General features: G+C 40.6%; 1 long non-coding RNA gene across 1 annotated transcript in view; it reads right to left on the bottom strand.

Moving 5' to 3' along the window:
- The window catches only part of LOC311436626, a 29,724-nt gene extending 12,098 nt beyond the window's left edge, over positions 1–17,626 (bottom strand). The window contains exon 1 of the long non-coding RNA XR_014692974.1: positions 17,554–17,626. This is a non-coding gene — a long non-coding RNA (uncharacterized lncRNA). The remainder of the gene's footprint in view (positions 1–17,553) is intronic.
- Positions 17,627–18,290: the final 664 nt, after the last annotated feature.

Genomic DNA, 18,290 nt, shown 5'->3' with positions numbered 1-18,290 from the left:
GGCACACAACAACAGTTTTAACTTTTTGTATTATAATATTACTGGCTTTGTGTATGTTATGAGTGTAAAGAGTGACAGTTATCATAGACCTACCATGCTAAGCAAGGAAGAGAAAATATCAGTTTTGTCGTTCTGTTACAAAATGCAAAGATCCTATTACCTTCACTTATATGCATGTTACAGAACTAAGGAAAAGTTCAAGCTAGTATTGAATTCACAATCAAAAGTGGTTTCAATTACTGCCATATATTTGCAAAACTGGCTCAGACCTTCTGGACAGGAAAATCACACCTCTGGACTTCTGAAGTGTCCACTGCAGCCCCAGTGCTCCTTCTTCAGCTAACTCAGGGTGAGAACCCTCACCCAGGATGTGGGAAACCTGACTTAGCCCGAGACACAGAGACTTTTTTTATGACTATAATTATGGCTTAGCAAGTGAACAAAAACCTCAGTAATTCTGACAGCCAAAACATACAGCCTAAACATGCAATCACGAATGAGACAGTCTTAACTTCATAATTGCAAAAATGAATAAAGACACATTTTCTTTTGTGAGGGACAAAAATCTGGAGGAATTTCTTTCACTTTTCATCAAAATGTTCCAAGAAAAGTATTTTTTCCTCTCCTGGCAAATGTATACATGCATATATACATATATACAGTTTAGAATGCTGTAGGTATGACATCAGAATACAGATTTCATTTCTAAAAGGCTGGGAGATTTGGTTTCTCTCCATTTATCACAACATCTTATCAGAATAATGGAAATGACACTCTAGTCTGCGTCAAAACTTCGCATGGCCAATATTTCCAAAGAGATTAAAACAAATTAGAAAACAAGCTTGCCTATTACTCATCCAAAGACTGTGGCTGTTTGTTTGAACCAAACTCCTGAGCTCAATCCTGAAATTTTTGAGATTTTCTTTTCTTCATCAGTGCACAGTATGAAACAAGCAGCTTTGAATACATTTGTTTTAAACTGTCACATAGAGAATATTAATACATCTATATCTAGATTAAAGGTATGATAATTCATCATCTGTAATCACTATTTGGATCTTCACAATTACAGAACAAGCAAGCATTAGCCTCTAGAAGTACATTTGGCAACAAGGTGATCATTGCAAAAACTACATGCACGCCAGCAAGCCAGCAGTGTTTTATGGCCAAGTATTTCCATGTTTGTTGATTATCTAACATTTAAAGCTTCCAGAGACTTTAATCAGCAACTTGCCAAGGCAGAGGAAAGAAGTATCACCTTAGTCACAAATCTATTTCCGTAACGGATAGCATACCCAATCTTCTCAGGTCATCCTACACCATACTTTTCTAGAACTACATTGCTGACACTATCATAAGATATTGGTATATTTAAGCTAAATCTGAGGATTTCAAAAGACTTGCAGAGAAAGAAACCCCAGGACTTTCTACAACTGGGTCTCTGCCTTGACACTATGAATAATGAATTTGCAGTAATTTCATTTAGAGAGAAGCAGAGAAAAAGGTCACTTCAAACATGGGAAATTAGGCAACGTGATTCTATGAGAAATTGTGTTGAAAGGATTTGTTTCTTCAAAAATAAAATAAGAGCAGCCAAAAATATTAATCTTGTTCCACAGATGTTTGATAAAGCAGAAGACATGAAAGGAGCAGCCGGCCTGTAATAGATACACTGCCACATCCAGCCCGTGATTCAGCTAGACAAAGACAACACATACACTTAGACTTCACTTTTTTTCAGCTGTTGCCTCCCTTCCGCAGGACGTTTCGGGTTGGCAAACACTGCAGCTCTCCAGTGCCACACCAAAGGAAACAGCGTGGGCTCCCACTGCTGTAGGATTGTGCCAAAAATAGCTGAAGACACTGGGGCATTAAATTGCCATGTTTTCCAGCAGAACAGCACGGAGCAACAGAGTACCAGGAGTTCCTGACACATCACTCATACCAGGATTTTATTTTTGGAGTGCCTTTAGCCAGCAGGACAGCACCTAAGGGCATTTCTAACTTCCACATTTTCCCAGATCATCCTCTTTAACCAACAGTATTTTTAGAGGCCGATTTGTGCCTGCACTTCCTTTAGTAGCTAGCCTCTCCTGTGATAAAACATCATATTTTCTGTTTGCTAGCTACTCTCCACTCTAAATGTTGTGCATTGAACATGCTGGAAAATATTTGTCCACAGTAACAGCTATTGTCTTAAAATATTACCAATGTAGCAAGCACCTAATTGCTGTACTTGGTCTAAAAGCAGAAATAATATCCCGTCTGAGCTGAATTAGATGGCAAACAGTGACAAAACCAAGAGGGTCGGTGTGTGTGACAGTGCACTTGATTTATTGCCTCAGATTGTACTCAGTAAAAGGCAGTGTCAGTATTCATTTTCAGGTGACAAAACATATAAAGAGGTTATTATAAGGACTCCAACAAGCTTCTACATGCCTGATCTGTGAGAAGATAGCACTGTGAGGTGTCACACAGGAGCAGGGCAGACACACAGGAGATGGAGAATAACTGCCCACTGAGGAGCTTCCCAGCATGCAGCTGAGAGCTGCATCCCCCGAGAGCTGTGTACACCCAAAACACAGACTTTCAAAGCTATTATCTAGTCCTGAGGCATTTCAACTGCTGAGAATGAAGTCCCCAAGGCACGCAATATTTTGCTTCTAGGCAAAAAATAAATAAAATAAAATAAAATAAAATAAAATAAAATAAAATAAAATAAAATAAAATAAAATAAAATAATAAAACCATGTTCAGAAATGAAGAGCTCAGCACTGAGTGGATGCCTGATTCCCATCAGGACCAGCACGTTGTGCTCCCTTGTCTCCCCCTGTGAAGCCTGACCAGGTCATGCACACCCCAAGCAGAGCACAATGTGTACCGATCGGGTCATTCACGCGGGCTGTCAAGGAAAGCACGCTCAGATCCCTGCCACTTACAGCAGCCATTGCTCAGAGCAGGACCCCCAGCAGCCCACTCCAGGATCCTCAGAGGTGATCCACAAGCAATAAAAGTCAACAGCAAAATCTCAGCAGAGTCACAGAGCTTCACATTTGTCTCTTTTATTCTCTCGGTGGGCCACTAAAAAGACACAGTTAGTCAGTGAGGTTGGATTTCTCCTTGCCTAATTCCAGATGCCTGAAGGTTAAGCACCTGTTCAAGAGGATGCTGTCAACACAAGGAGAGAGATGATTTCAGGGGACGACTTATCCCATGCAGGCAGCGTCAGACAACTCATCGTCTCCTTCTCTGAGTGATTTGGGGTATGTCTGTACTGCAGAACAGCCTCTGGGAAGTGCTGAGGCACCTGGGGCTCTCTCCTAACCCATGGGCTCAGGTTGTCCTGCAGAAGCAGCCAGAACACACAGAGGGACAGCAAAAAAGCTTCACCTGGAGATGTACTTGGGCTGCAGCTAGGGGAGACATCTGAAGATTGGGACTGCAGAGTGTATTGCAGTTTATATATCGTAACATAAACACAGACTGGATTAATAGCCTGCATGAGGACCCTTTCAGACAGATAATTAGGGGACATGAATCCAGAATTCAATGATACATAACTTCATGATACTTTTAATGGCAATTATGAAACAATGCCCCTGAATAAACCTTGAGCAAATCTGTCCTCATCTTTCAGACTAAACTCATGCTAATGGCAAATACATGTTTGATTATGATGACATGTATGATTACTTTGTCTTTTAATTTAGTATACTACAGTAGCTTCTACACAAATACAGCACTTAAAATAGCTATATTACAATGTTAAAAATAGAGATGTACAGGAATGTGTGAAATGTGTGAAAGAGAGTATTTACTACTGTAAATATTTCCCAACTTCCAAATTGCTCCTCAAATTTCAGTATATTTTTGTTACAACATATTTATCTTTTTTAATTCAAGTTCCTAATTCATTTTCATTCAAATTTTACTTCATGGGAACTTAACATAATTAAGAAGAAAGCTCATCATAGTTGTCTCTCTCTTTTTTTTTTTTTTTTTTTTTTTTTTTTTTAACTAGATTTGGCCAAATTAGAGATGAAAAGAAGCAAAGAAGCTTCCTTACCATTCTGTTTTACCCCCTTTCCTAAAACTTTGGTCTTAAATGTCATTACTTTTCAGAACAGTTATATGAACCTATGTCAGAACTAGGAGCAAGCAAATGCTGCTTTCAGATTCATAGCATGAATTTAATATTACAGTGTTGTTACCTTTGTTGGTGCTTTGTTGCCAGGATTAAGTCTTTAACACTATGCTAACCTAACATTTTGAGAATTCTTCACAAAATGAATGATAATTTGCATATTATAGACTTCACTGAGTATCACAAAGAGGTCTTGCTGTTTCTGCACTTGTCTCAAGTTTCTTGTTTATGAGGTTAAGCATGGAGCTATCTGCATTATATAAGGTAGGTTAGAGAGGAGATGTGCACCATCAAAAGGCGTATGTTCACTTGTAAATACTTGCTAAAGAAAAAAATTCAAAATGTACTAGAATAGCTACTCTATTGTAAAAAGGGAATTTAATATGTTTTGCTTTATAAAAATATAAGATAAACTTAATAGATGTCTAACATACAACAAACGATGAAATATGGGCTGAAAACCAACTAATTTAAGCAAATACAAAATATTCTCCCAGAGCTCTCTTCTGTAATGCCAGTTTAGCTAAACAATTTATCTTAGTAAAGAGTGTTGGGACCTTCATGGCCTCTTAGAGAACAAAAGTATTTGTTCAGCTCCCTCATCCAGCCCATTTACCAGGTACAGCCCTGTCACTGAGCTTCTGGTCTCAGATAACCTCCATGTCCATACCACTGAAACGCTGTCCTAACAGTCTTTTACCTAACCCTTGCCTGATATGAAACTCCTACAGGAGTGAGCCAAGAGAAATAGTGAGTTTCAAGATTCTTCTGTTAGTACCAAAGTTTGCCTTTTGAGGAAAGTTGGGCAGCAGTGGGAGACTCTTCCCCTTATCTCTGCCTATCTCTTGCTTATTTGGAGGCTGGATGACTCCTTGGTGAGCCTCTTCTCCAGGTTAGGTCCATTTCAGAGCTGTCAGTCTGGTGGCACCTTTGGACTCTATGGTCTCCTCCTCCCCAGAGATGCCTGCTCCCCAGTAAACAGGAGGGCCTTGGCAGAAAAATGATAGTTTGACAAAGTGCCTGGTCAGTTCTGTCAGTAGTGGTGGTGGTGGCTAATCCAGAACAAGCGCAAATTTCTGGTAATTGGATTGACTCTACAGAAAGGTAACACTCTGGCTTTGCTGCTTATATCCACCATCTTCACTGCATTGAACTTTATGCACAAGTGCTACACACACCTGGATTACAGTATTGCTGTCCTCAGCACATCAAGAGATATAAAAATCTCTCTCATTTTCCATAATCACTGTGTGTGTGCTGCATTCACCCAGGAGAAAAGCAGAAGCCCAACTGCTATGGAGCTGGGCCCCTTAGAAAATGTTGCCTACAGAACAATCCAAGTAGGAAGGCAATTGGTTCTAGCATGTAGGGAAACAAGCAATGCTGCATATGTTGCCTTTATAGCTTGAAGAGGACGTTTCCTTTTTGGGGAATGTAACCAGTACGAAGCCATGCAGGCCTGCCCCTGGGCTGGACCCACTATCATTTAATCTCTTTGAACCTTTGTCTGCCAGATGTTGTATGAAAAAAATAGGGTTGTACCATCTACCTACAGCATGTACCGTCTTGGGTTCACTGGAGCGGTGCTGATTTACTGTGTCTGGCCAGTGAATGGTACACGGAGCCAGGCAAGCTTTTGCAGCCACGCAAGAAGCGGGACGGGCAGGAACCCGGTGAGGCAGATCACTCTCAACAATAGCCTCTAATGCAGAATGAAGTGGCAGAAACAGTACATTATGGATATTATCGTCATTATCTCTTGCTACCTTTAATAGGTTTTTATATCATTTTGCGCATTTTTATGGCTTGCTGGCTCAGAATAGACATTCTTCGTAATTCACTGGAAGAAATGCTTGGTTTCAGCTCCCCTTGTTCTAACTGTCCACTGAATGGATGAAACAGGGCTGTGACCGCTGGGGTAGAACAACACTTTCTCGCTTGGTTCACACTAAGACATTTCTAAAGCATATTTTTTATATACAAAGGTATAAAGGAAGCTTCTTTTTACATTTCTTTTGGGCTACTTTTTTTTTTTTTAATTTCTCTATACTGATTAAAAAAAATGCAGCAAGGCATAAACTGGGCAAAGCCTGCTCCTCATGAAGCTGCAAGGAGAGATTCAGCAGTGAAAAATCTCAAAAGACTGTGTAAAATGGTTACACAACCCCCTGAACCAATACCTGTAGGGGTTTCCCAGAAGAGAGTTGATAGTATGCCTCTTACAAACTGCCTCAGGAAGTGGAACAGAATGGTACCTCATTACAGAAATATTATAAATTGTTCCAGCATTTTTTTATCATGTGAAAGTGAATCCTCTTCTATGCAAAGGCTCATAACAGGTTAGCAATCTGCATTATGATAGAAACCCCCCTGTAAACAGAAAATAATATAGCTGTCAGCGAAATCACCACTGCACTGGGGGGTGTGCCAAGAGCTGCACAGAGGCAGCTCCAAGGAGCAGGTAATGTGTGCTGCTTTCTAACATTTCCCTCAGTAGTTTATTGTCCTTCTTATGTATTTGCTGATACAAGCAATGTCCTGTGTTCCTGTGTGCTCTGCCGGGACACACACCCTGAGAAGGGTGCACAGGAAAGCAGGAGGGTTCCTCTCTGGGGATGCAGAAGGCCAAAGGGACCGTATCCTGGGCTGCACCAAAAGCTGTGTGGCCAGCAGGTCAAGGGAGGTGATTCTACCACTCTGCTCTGCTCCAGAGAGACCCCACCTGAGTGCCCACCTGAGTGTTTTATGCCATCTATTACTCACATTGTCCCTTGCTAACTAATGTAGTCCTGCTTCCAGCTGGGCTGAGCTGGGATTGCTCCAGCTTTTCCTGGTGAGGTCCAAGCAGAAGTGTCCTGGGTGATATGATAGGTGGCAGTCACACACCATTTGATCTCTCACTCCATCCCCTGAAGGACTGTATACGTGGACATGTGTATGTGTTCAGTGTTCAGCTTTGGTAGGAGTTTATACATCATCTCTAAATGTTATTATGCCACTTAGACAAGTACAAAGACTTGTACTCGAAGAGGAAGATAGTAGGCTTGGGATTATCCTCATTTCCTGTGGGTGTTCAGTCTAATCTTAGACAGGCTGTCAAGAAATCTCTATTTCCAACACAGTCAAATGTAACCTTTATCTGTAGGAAGTTCTGTTATGCCAGAGACACAGAATCCTTGAGCACAGCCTTTATCACGAAGCCTTAGCTAACACCATGTACAGGACGAATCCCAGCCATCAGAAGCCTGGAGGTCCAAAGCCTTGAATTTTATTTGGATTTCTACAGATTGGTTTGTGGAAGAGAAAAGCTATAGGTCATGCGGGTTCGTGTTGCTGTGGCAGAACGCTGTTTTCTGTGCTTGCTGGGGCATCCAGAGTGCCAAGCCTTCCCACGCAGGTTTACATGTGTCACTGCCTGCATGAAAGCTGATTCACAGGGAACGGGTTTTGAGGCTGAGGCAGTGTTCTCGGGATAACTGAAGATGGTAGAAAGCATTATATACTGCTTTGCTGCTATGCAAGAGCTTGTTTGAAGTATCTATTGTCTGTTGTCTAACCAGCCTCAATGGCTGCAAATGTAAGTTAAATAAGGCAGAAAAGAGAATTGATCCTTCAGGGACTATACAAGAGTGCCATGGGGAACACTGGCAGCTCCTTGATATACTCCTCAGGGCTTATGCTGTTAAATACTGCACACAATACAGGCTCACACTTTGCTGCTTTTTAAGGAGGACCAAAAGGTACACAGTTTGTTATCCCTCTTTGGCAATTGGTGTCACTATAATGCTTCCTACCCATTTCTCAGAGACAACATCCTGCTACACGGTGCTGCATTTATTCTGGACTGACTGTACATAAGTGAAACCATCAGCACCAAACAAGTAACAGATATATCAGTCAAATGCTGTTTTCTTCTCCAAGTTCTAGAAATTTGGTGGACATATACCTATATGATTATTTCTTTGGGATCTTTTATTTATTTTGAGAACTGTAAGCTTATGTGAGAGTTTGTTTTTCAGATCCATATTTGACTGCTTTGTTTTTTGTGGTGTTTTTTTTTGTTGTTGTTTTGTTTTGTTTTTTTTTCTATACATATTCATGTTTTGCAAAAAGAGATAGTGAAGAACCTCATTTTTTTTCTTTCAGGTTCCCCCTACCAGAGTGGATGCTGAAAGTTTGATTTCATCTGTTGAGACTGCTATTAACAATACATCAAGGCCACACACCACTGGTAGTTTGCTCATGAATACCACAAAAAGAGTAGAAGCACATTTTTAGACTGGTGGTTTCTCATACCACTGATTTTCTCTTCTAAAACTGAGACTAAATTCTGATGACAGGGATGTACATATGTAATTGCTAGACAACAGCTCACACGTACAAAGCAATGGATCTGTGCCCATAGATTTCTTCCAAATGCCAGTAAATGCACCAGCCTATGTGTATCTTTCTTAGACTTAGTGCTATAGTATTTTTCAGAAGTGAAAATACCCGTGAATGCTGTTCATAAATCAACCAGCTATAATTTTCAGCCTCAGTAGTGGTACAGAGTGATAGATACAATACGTTGCCAATCCAATTTCTTGATCACAGTTGACTGTCTTGGACAATGTTGTGAGTACTAAGAAAACAAAGCATTTCTGTTTCATAGTAATGCCATGGTACTTTAATGACAGTGAGGGTTGTTGCTGAGAATCCTGCTTATAAAACTGACTTCATACAGTTCCATCCTAGGATACATTTTTCACATTATAATTATCTAATCATGCATTCATTCAACATGAACTTTGCCTTCACATGAAAAGATACAATATTATACGGTTTAAAATAAAGGGTGGAACTGCAACCATGTATTTTAGTTTTGCTTGCAATACTAGAATACACACAGTCATGCCAGCTTTTGAGAGGAAGCAGGAATTAAAAATGTGTGTTATGAAATGCATTTCATGTGAATAAATGTCAGAACGGCATACAGTTTCACCCCTTGACTAAGCTAAAGAACTCATTTAATATAGTAATATGAAGCTATATATATTACAATAGAGAAAATATTAGGAGAGTATCAATTTCCGATTATTATTACCTGCTATCCTACAGAGACTGTCTAAAAATGAAGGCTTCCATTTTCTTGTTTTTCTATTTCAACCAACCATCCATTCAGTTTACTTTTAGAAATCATAGTTTGAGAAAGCTGTGCTGGGGTGGCAGATATAGCCCACGGATGCCTATGGGTGAGCTAGTAATGCAGAGTTGTTAAATCAAGAGAGCAGATCTTAGGAGCAACACTGCGCATTACAACCTCTGCATCACACAGCCCTGTGCCATGACTGCAGAGATACTGCAGGGTGAGAGCGTACCAAAGGTACAGCCCTGTTTACAAGCCCTTCACAGTACTTTGCTAGTAAAAATTATGGCTAGATGACAAGGAAAATATATATATGCATATAATGTTGCACCATATTAACAAAATTTCCTGCAGCAGTGTATTTTTCCAAGGATTAGCAGACTCTGAAATCTGCTGTGCATTTTAAAGGTAAGGCATTTGAAGATGTACAGCAGGTAGCTAATTTGGGGGTCCTTTGCCTACATATATCTGGGAAAGACAAACATAAGTGCTTACAAGAAGCCCCATCTTGGAAGCTTTTTTCCACCAAAAGCAGGCATGTGACAAGACTATCTATGGACACTAAATGCATTTATGAGATGTGAAGAAGCTAGAGAAAATCGTTTGATTAGATAGGAAAGCACTCTGAGTTTAGCTGTTCCCTGCATGACCCTGAATCCTGTTAAATCTGCTAGGTAAGAGCACAAAGAGTTAAATAATCTCATTTACTGAAGCCTCAGGTGCTCAACTTGCTCAAGGGTGATACAAGAGAAACTACCTAGCCAACGGCCATTTATGTTTACCTCCTCATCCACTTACACTGAAATGTTTTTTCCCCACTGCTGAAGGCAGTTAGGCATGATTTTCCATGCACCTGCTTTGGGGACTCGCACAGCTCTGTCACCAGTTCAGCTGCACAGGGGGAACGCTTTAAGAAACTTGGGTTTCATTGTTTAAATATTTTAAAGCGTTCATTCGTGTAGGTGAGATCAGATCTCATCCTCAGAGCGAGTGAGACCAAACAATGGCTGGTAAAAGATATGAGCATGTAGGAAGGAATGGACTTCTTCCCTACAAAGAGGAAACAATATAGACAGACACTGTTTTCTGCTGGAAAAAAAATGTGCCACATATGCAAAATTGGAAGATGCCTAGGGGAAAAGACAAAGTTGATATCAGTGTGAGTGGCATCTTGGGGAAAACCCCAGCTGACAGAAGGAGGCTGCATAGAGGGACAAGTGCTGGGAACTACTAGACAAGTGACTGGCACATATGTGGTTTCTGGTGATTAAAATGAGCCATTTAAAAACAGACCTGCTTGAAAAGCAAAAAAAAAAGTAAATGACATTATACTGGATGGAACAGCTACCAGATGGTCCAGTTACCAGCAGCTACTAGATTTTGTTTTTGTTTTTTTAAATACACACATACACTCACACGAGCAAACGCTCATGGGCCAAACTGGACTATAAAAGCCATCTGGCACTGCTTGTGCAAGTTTACTACACTGCAAAACCTCATTCTCTCTGGCATTATTTGTGGTTAGAGGACTAATTCTAGTTTCAGCCAGGCAACTAGGCTGCAGTCTGGAGCAGGAGAATCAGAGGGCATGGAAACAAAGCAGGGAGCCATGCTCATCTGTGAAGAGGCAACTTCCAAAAGGAAAATGAACTTTACTTTCTCTGTTCCTAAAGTGAGTAATGGGATGGTAAAAAGAATATTCCCCTTATTCTTCACTGCAATTCAAGACCCATAAAAGCTCCCACCTTTTATATAAGGCAGAGCTCCACGATCCTTTTCCAGATAGGATTTTTTTTTTTTCAGTTACCCACTACTTTCTTCTGTCTTCTCCAACTGCTATCCATTAAGACAGACATTACAGCACTTAATGAGCTCCTATTCTCCAGTCACTCATTTACCCCTAATTCAATTGCACTTCCCTGCTCTGGCACCTTAAGCAATGTGTGAGCATCTTCAGGTATACCCTAAAAACAAAGGAGACAGTATTTGCTACCCTGCAAAAATAGCATTTGATACATCATCACAAAGCATTAATAAAACATGCTTATACTACAACATCTCCTCTTATATCTTTTTTCTTAATTTTTAAGGAAGATTTTTAATGATGTATATTTCTCAAGGAGTTCTTTCTGGTAGTAACTGGGCATAAATTTTATAAAACAATCAAAGTGGTAAAAAAAGATGCTGAAAATCTTGTACATATCATTGTAGTAGAGAACACATCTTTGCCGTGGGGTCTAATCAGGCAAATGGCTCAACATTATCAGAATGCAGTTTCATGAAATAATTTCCTTAGCTGCAATGCAGAATTCTGGTATGGGCAGGTATTGTTTTTTGGTTTTGTTTTTTTTTTGGTGGTGGTGATGGTTTTTTTTCAGTGGATGGTTGTTTGTTTGTTTTGATTTTGGTGCAAAGAAGAAAAAAAAAAAAAAAAACACAAGCAAACAACAAACTTCAAGTCTGTAAGTGTGCATCAACAATCAATAGAGAACTAGTTTTCCATCATGCTGTATGTCTGCATGACGTGAGGTGCCTATTCCCTCACAGACTAGACCTGTTTTTGAGGATGCAATAACTGTGCTCCAGCACTGCTGCTAGAGCAATGCCCTGGGCTCAAATCAAGGCTTAACACACAGTACAAACACAGCCCAAAGTAAATGTTTGGCCCACTTTACCTTACAGTCCCTGAAATTCACTGGCAAAGCTTTGAACTGCATGAGCACGCTATAGGTCTGAGGTACAGAGCATCCTGACAAAGCTTGGAGCATTGCAATCAATGTCCGAGGTACTAACATTGCCATACAACCCACTTGTGAGGGCAGAGAGTCCTGGTTTTATTGAATTTATCTATATAGACTTGCCCTTGCTGTACTTCACCAAGAAATTTCAAGTCACTTAAATTGTGGCTAAGGGCATTTACACAGGGGCTGCATGTGGTTCAGTTTGTTTTCAACATTCTGAGGTGGCAATGTAGAACTCTGAATTAGGAAGTTATAAAATTTATGAGTCTTCAATATAAGAAGAAAAAAGCTCGTGAAGAAGATAGTGGAAGCTGCAAATTCCCCTTTAAAAGGCTGCTAACAATTTGTAACCAATTCAACCCAAAATGTTCCTGGGAGAATACCACATCAGGTGAAGTGTTATAGAGGACCACTTATTGCTACATAAACCATTGTAAAATTAATTCAGGTTACAAATAAAACCCAGAAATGCTCTGATCACAAAAGATGACACCTGTAATGTATTTTAGCCATTTTCCCCACAAAAATACTCAGGAAAAGTAAACAAAGCTTTTATTCTAAGCCACTCTAAGCTTTCATTATGATAATTCTTTGGGATTTACAGAGACAGATATATCTCCAAAGGTCTGGGTATCGCTTCACCAAATTTTAGAGCAAAGCTCCGAATTCTACAGGACTATCTGAAACCCACAAAGACTTCACACTTATTTACAATGCCTTTGATGGAATTTCACTCATGGAAGATAGCTCTTCAAAACTTCTTGCTATAAGACTAGAGAATGACAAATGTATTTCTCTGCCTTAGTTCCCAAGAAGCTGCACACAAAAATGTTCATGAGTCACACTGGAATTTTTCAGCCCTTTCATGATTCAATTGCAATCAAAAAGCAGGCTGGACATCTCGGTTCTTGAACTTGTAGTAACCATTCTGCTTAAAAACAGTGGCACTAAAAATACACCTTGTAACAGATTTGATGTATTTTAATGATTTCTGGTTCACTGGGACTCAGATGGAAAACACAAATTTGCTGACAGCACTGTTGCATATAGCTGGTCATAAGAATTAACAGACACTCTTTTTGATTTGCAAATTTTGGACAAAACTATCCATTGGGGTGTATTGCTAGAAACCCCAGTTATTAGCAAGCTCTACCAAAAATATGAAATCTCTCTTCCTAAGAAGGGTACAATCCAACACACCACAGTACTGCATGTGCTGTTCTTCTGCTCCTGAATTTCAGGTTACCCCATATGCCACCTCCCACTGGCCACCAAGTAGTGCTCCCCCTAAAAAAAAACAACATTCATACCCACAGTAACCCCCACAGTTCTGCAGTCATCTGTCTTGCCTTGTCTGCTTACAGTAATGGGGCATTCTGTGGAGAGGGAGAAAAGGGTTAAAAGAAAAACTACCTAATCTTCAGTCACACATTTGTCACCTTCCCCAAAATAGCTGTAGAATTTGAGCATAGTATGCCATTTGCTTCCCTGACAGGTTAATCCGTTTATTATTCATCCGTTCAATGAAAATACTGAGTCTCCATGCTAAGAACAAAACAAAACCTCCAAAAGCACTGGTTCTCTTTAAATCATATTCATAAACTTGTACAATTTGTCTTCAAATTCAGGTTTATTTTTGAACCCTAAGTTAGAAGCAGGACACCTATTCCTTCAGATTTAGCATTGTTGCCTCTAGCCACATTTATGGAATGTTTTCTGGGTTTTGCAAAATTATTAGCATTTCATTACCTGCTTCTGCAACAGCCATGTATCTACCGTGAAAATGTCACCCAAAAGTTAATGAACCTGATGCTTAGCCAAACTGCTTCTCTCCTGTGGGACAAGGATTTTCACAAAACTCTGCAAGGCTCATCTTGAAATGTTTCCTGAGCATGCTCCAAAACGAGAATGGATAGTAAGTCACTGAGCAACTCTGTTCCCTTTTCCCGGGCAACTGGTTCTATTGAGCCTTCTGCAACAACGTGTAGCTCAACTTCTCAATGGCAGCATTTCTAAATGAAAATCACAGCAGTGTTTCGAACCAGCCACACAAGTATTATGACCATATAGCTATTCAGAACAGTTACATTCCCTTCCTCTCTTCATTTCTTCATGAGAATCCACTGTCTACACTAAAAACACCTCTCTTGGTGCACAACATATTCTTTTCCTCACAGATTCATCATGTTAGGAGACTGGATTCATGATCCATCCAGGTAATATGCCTAGAACTTTCCCTTCCTCGGGCATTTCCCAATGATAACAACCTTGGATACAGAAGAATTGTACAACATCACAGTTGGAGCTATTGAATTTCATCCCATTCCTCTTACTCAGTCATCATTTCCATATTATTTCCCAGCCTTTTTCTCTATGAATGGTGTCTCCCAACTCTGGCTCATTAATGGAAAGTATTAATGAAGGCATGAAATGGGAAAAGCCCCATGAATAATATTTGATTCTCTCTCCTGATACTTCCTTTACCAGCACTGATGACTGTTGCCATGTTTACAGTATTGCATGTCCCTTAGGTAGTCACCACTCCACTGTTTTGCACTTTGGTACCGTGCTGAATGTTTGCTTTTATCAAGGGATGACATTAGAGAAGTCCAGAAGATTCTACTGCTAGTGAGCCTTTTTTTGTTATACCACACTTGGCCATTCTTAGGTCTGAATATCAGGAAAAAAAAAAAAAAAAGCCATTTATTGCACATTTAGTAGTAGCTCACAATATCCTTTGTGGAATCTGACAGTGACTCTAATGTAAAACACTGCAGGCAGATTCTGAATCTGATCTACTACCTAGACAGAATAACTGCATCAACAAAATGCTGGAGAAGGGTGACTAGATGATTATTTGTTTTTATTTTGTCTGTTGGTTGGTTGGTTGGTTGGTTGTCTTTTAAGAGATTACAGTTGCACAAAGGAATATGTTCAAAAGGGAAGAAAAAGTCGCATGAAAGATGAGGGCAGTTGTTTGGGTGTTGTTTTGATTATAGAAAAATCACTCCATCTAGAAAAGGGATGTTCTGTGTTTTTACTCTTAGAGAAAGTGATTACAGCATTAAATGTCTGTAGGCTAGAAACTAGAAATAGCGCAAGAGACTTGAGTTTAAGGGATGTTAATTCAACTGAATGCAAAATCTGCTAGACGATGGTGTCTGGATTTCATTTACTGATAACCAGTTGCTAGTTCAAGTGAGCTGTGATTACCATCTACATCAGGCACACGGTTCAAACAATATAATCCTTAAAAGAAAGAGACTATGTTCTCTGATGCTCTCAGCTCATGATTAGGAGTTGAGGTTGCCCATCTAAATGAGGTATGGAATTTAATAAAAGGTATTTTTCTGAAAAAAAGCCAGATTAACAACAAGGGAAAATTGTAATGGGACTATTGTTTTTGGGGAAGAGACCCAAACAAGTTTGTAGAAATGTCTGGTCACCACCAGAAAAGGACTAGGCAGCTCCAGAAAACCCCAAAGTCAAAAGGTCTGTGGTATGCCTCATTGGTCCAGAGATGTTAGTCTTGTCTCTTGTATACTCCACAAGTGTCCTTCCAAGGTGGTTGTTGGTTATTTGGGGTTCAGGAAAAAGTCTTTCTCTTTCCTTTGAAACATCCTGGTATCAACATAGGACAAAATAGGAAAGGAAAATGGGGTGGAAAAAAAGTTCCTCCTTCTGCATTACCAAATCCTGATCTCTGCCCTCGTAGATGCCTACCTGGGCCTACTTTCAGCTGGGGTAATCTTTTCCATGGTTTCCACAACATCAGTATGGGATAACAGCTCACAAAACTGCTGAAGGTTAATTGGTGTTTGAAATGCACCTTGGAAATATATTATATTTGCAAAGGTGTTGCTCTTAGGGCCAGGAATTGCAGAGGCCCTACAGGGCTTGATCAGGTTCAAGCCTTGAGGGACTGCACGGGCAACAGTCCATTTGTAGGATCATGACTATTCAGGCTCCTCCAGAGGGCTGTGATCCAACCTCTGCATCAAAGCAGGGTCAGCTGTGAGATCAGACCAGGTTGCTCAGGGTCTTATCTACTTGGGTCTTGAAAACCTCAGAGGATGGAGGCTGCACAAGATGTCTGGCCAAAATGAGCATTTTAAAACATCTGTTGTCTGAGTGCTGCCACAGAAGAGCAGTTTTCCTAGGCCTGAATATTGCACTGTTTTTAAGTCAGCAGGCATTCCTACTTATCTGTCTTGACAGAAGTCATCACCATGGCATCCAAGCACCTGGAACAATTACCTAAGGGACAATATGGAAATTGCAAGGCAGCTCCCAGCACAGCTGAGAGAATTCAAGGGCAACGCAATACCCAGTGCATCTGCAGGCTTGCAGGGCGTCCCTGGCTAGCAGCATGCTATTATCTCACCGTGAGTCAGGGTGATGCCACTCTGGTGTGAAACCTCCAGCTGCCTGCCTGCCTTGCACGCAGACTGCACTTCCCAGGCTGCACTTTTCTCTGTATCTGTCACTATAACTACACCATCTCCACAAGACCCTTACTGGACTTCCTTACCTGAGCAAAATTAATGTTTCATATTCTGCTTCCAACCAACAGGCATAATGAATCTGTGCAGGTTCATTTACTCCAGTGGACTGCATGCCCTTAGCATAATTGTTTAACTTAGCTGTAACTTAACTTAATTTTCTAATAATGCTCATCAAATTTCCTCAAATTGTCAGAATATGGACTATATTTAAACAGCAGATTTTAGGTATTAATACTCCAGAGCAAATGGCAGTTAAACAAAGAAAAAATATATATTATTTTCTTGCCACTGCCAACAGACAAGCAAGAAATGAGGTATTTTAGCTTCTTTGTGTCCCTCAGACTGCAAGGCTAAAATCCAAATACCTGTTGGGAAAAGACTTACTTATGTCTCTCACAATTTCAAAGAGAAATTCAAATTTCCCACAGAGCTTAGGCACAAGAATTCATTCATTTCATATGAAACCATGCTCTGCTGTACATTTTGGTATGCAAAAGAGGTCTCAGAATGGGGCAGGAGAAGGCAGTGTTGATACTGAAATAACTTATTGCTGCTTCGCAAGACTGGCACTTACACAGCAGAGAGCTCAAGGACTTGCTGACCTTGGGTATGTTGTTGGCCAATTGTTCCACAAGGAAGGGACATTAGATTGCTTGGACATAATAAGCAAGGCAGAGGCTTAACCACAGGCGTGCAAATACCTGTATTTTTTCTTGTTCGTATCATCTGTTTACAAGACTCATTTGAAATGTTAATGTCACATTCACTCCGGGTGCTAGAGCACAGAAATTTATGAGGTCTGAGCACTGGCATATTAAGTAATGTGTACAGTACACAGTAAAAAACTCTAATATACACAACTCAAATCACGTTTTGATTTTGAGGTTTGGGACTTCCTGCATGTAATTGAGAGCTAGGGATGAGAAAGGAACAACGATGGCTTGTGGAGCAATAGACTTCCTAAGCTGTGCTCTTAAAAATACTTTGATGACTAAGGAAGCACTTAAATGTTAGGGGAGATTTGGAAGGAGATCTTACCTAGCTTCCAGTCAGAACACCCGACGCAAAGCCGTAACAGCTTTCTGAATAAAGAGTTTATGTTTGCTCACAGAACTTTTCTGAAGTTCAGACGAAAAGTAGATATTGCCACCTGCTGACAAAACCGAGGGTAGCAACACAGGTCTGGAAAAGAAGCGTTTGCGGTGAAATTCAGGCTCTGCTGAAATCAACGGGAATTTTGCCATTGACTGCGGAAGAGTCCGGATGCCACCTGTGCTCTTAATTTGCCTGGCCAGCCAAACCAAGAAGTGCATTCATCAAAGCCCGAAGCTGAACACCTCTCCTGTGGAAGACAACAGCTGGCAGAACGAGAAACATATTTGGCCAGCAGGTCTCAAGTTCTGTCAGCTTCAGTTCACAAGCTCATCTTGATCGAGTGATGGGGAGCACCTGATAAATGGGGCCATACAGCAGTGTGAGGACCCGTTCAAGGTCATTGTGCAGACACCTTGCAGCTCTGGACCGCAGCTGGAGGCACGCTGCTACTCCATCTCTGGTGGGCAGGGAGGCTCCTCTCCAAGCTTCAGAGAAAATAGAAATGCATCCAGTGTGGCCATAGCTGCTGGCACATGTAAGGCCTGAACTACAGCACACCTATTTCACTAGGCACAGAGGGCAAGAGCAGGGATTCAAGGACCCTTCAAGGACCCCCCCAGGGATTCAGCTCTAAGAGAGGCTGCAGCATTGCACAGCTCATTAGCTGCCAGAGGATCCAC

Source organism: Aythya ferina, assembly GCF_964211825.1.
Source record: "Aythya ferina genome assembly, chromosome: 4".
Taxonomy (NCBI): Eukaryota; Metazoa; Chordata; class Aves; order Anseriformes; family Anatidae; genus Aythya; species Aythya ferina.
The sequence above is the reverse complement of the archived record's forward strand: the minus strand, read 5'-3'. Positions and strand labels throughout refer to the sequence as shown.